We start from the raw sequence: 2,184 nt of genomic DNA, 5'->3' as shown, positions 1-2,184 counted from the left end.
AAACATGTTTCAGGTTAGACAGGGTTTCTTTTACCCAAAATTCACTTATCTTTTCTATATATGGTTATAAACAAATAGAAAGTAATCAAGTTACTCCAGCTTTTCATTAATTCTTCCTGAAATGTTTAGGCAGTGTTGTATGTAATTTTTAGACAGTGTTGTAGAGGGGGAGAGTTTTGTGAGCATTGGAGAAGGGAGGGTGTTGTGGGCCAGGACTGGCTTCAACACTCGTTCTTAGGAGAATAAAGAGAATAACAGGTAATAGTTCCTTAATTGTTCTAGGCTTTGTGAGGAGATTTATTTTTGTAAAGTATTTGCCTTTTGCTGGGGGAAGGGGGGAATAAAGGACTCAAAGGCATTGGGATTCAGAATATTTTGAATTGTTCTGATGTCAGATTGGGAAATGCAATTATTTTGTTTACAGTAGTTTGTAAAAGGGATAGGATAGAGATGGATGACAGTGGAGGAGTGGGAGATACAACAGTTAATGGGTGACAATTATATCAATTAATTATGCAAATGAGAGTCCCACATTTGGGAAAATCACAGAAGTCAACTCAACTGAAGTGTGCAATGGAAGAGCCTCATCCTTGGGAACTACCTTTTTCATTGCTGTATTTCCCTCTACCAGGTAGTGGGATTGTCAGAAGTGGCATTTATTAGTTGTACTTTGAAGACAATGTGAAAAGAGTGATCAGATTTTCAATTATTAAGGGGTGAATATGGAAAAAAGGGTGAGATGGATTTTAATTTTTCAGAAGGCTGAGTGAATTGTTACTGGCATAAGAAGCAATGCCAGACAGAGATTTGATGTTGCAATATTTTCATCTGTTACACAAGTGTTTGGTGTGAGCAATAGTGAACAACAGTGAGAAGGAGTTTGTTTTTGGGACATATGGAATAATGTCTTTGAATTATTAATCATTTATAATAGTTTGAATATGTTCACATGGCACAGCTGCAGGGTATTGGAATGAGCTGTTGGATGCTAATGATGATAGTATTCACATATGTATTTATGGATTTTAGAGAGCAAATTGTGGTATATGATATTCATGATTTTTTTTTCCATAGACAGGTATTTCTAGACAACATGTTCACCATTTGTCATGTAAGTGTCTACATATTATGTTAGTTTGCACTATACTTGTCCTTTACCTCTGCCTGCAGTCATGACTGTGGAGCATACCCACATGTTGACATTTGTATGCCTTGTCATACTACAGGATCTACATTACTAGTCTGTGTTGATCATAGACTTGCCGTGTGAATTCAGTCCATCTAACCAAGGAAAATTTGGGCAACTCGGGAATAACATGGCTAGGCTTGTAAAGGCTCTAGGGCAACTAGCCTAGTAACCTCCTATGATCCTATGTGCTACAGATAATAAGCTCCCCAAATAGGGATGACATGAATGGTAAGACATTCCATATGTTTAATACATGTCAGTGTTGATGATTATGTCTGTGCACTTCATGACTACTTTGTTCTTCTTCATCTGCCTAGGACAACAGTAATCTGAACATCAGCCTTGGCCAAACGGTATGTGTATATAGTATTTTGTGAGTGTTTTATCTCCGATGGATTGTGACATGATCTGCTTAATGATGATGTATCGGTGTGTATGTTTCTCCATGACAGTTTCAGTTCAAACTTCATCTCTGGTGGTGAAGTCCCAACCGGACATATCAGATATGTTTTACTGTTTTTTCAAATTGTCAGATGCATGCAATATGTAACATACATGAAAGTTGTTTGTTATATAGGGTCGACGAACCTTGCACAGGCATGACATCCTGCTAAGTCCATATCCCCATTAACACTGTAGTCATATAGTTGGCCCATATGTCATTACTAAGCTGCATCATATATTGTTTGTGCATGTAAGTAACCTGTGTCATCTGTCTCTTCTTGTAGCCCATCCTGTGACTGCCTCCTCCAGTAGCCCAACCACTGATCCTGAATTGGAATGTGATGTGCCTCACTGTGATAGCACAGTCTGTGGCACACAGGCCACAGACTTGGGTTTATTGTCCAGCCCAGAATGGGACAGCCATTTAGATCATGCAGTAGCCTCAGTTATTGAGGGATCTATGGCTGGACATTCTGATGGTGTAGTGACAACAGCTGCCAGACATGATAATGTCCATGACTAAATGTCCCAAGCAGAGTCAGATAATGGGG

General features: G+C 38.9%; 1 pseudogene; it reads right to left on the bottom strand.

The window, feature by feature from the left end:
• Window positions 1-500: 500 nt before the first annotated feature.
• LOC122797433 lies at window positions 501-638 on the bottom strand (annotated as a pseudogene).
• Window positions 639-2,184: the final 1,546 nt, after the last annotated feature.

This window comes from Protopterus annectens, chromosome 3.part0 (assembly GCF_019279795.1).
Source record: "Protopterus annectens isolate FY-2018-M chromosome 3.part0, PAN1.0, whole genome shotgun sequence".
Taxonomy (NCBI): Eukaryota; Metazoa; Chordata; order Ceratodontiformes; family Protopteridae; genus Protopterus; species Protopterus annectens.
The sequence above is the reverse complement of the archived record's forward strand: the minus strand, read 5'-3'. Positions and strand labels throughout refer to the sequence as shown.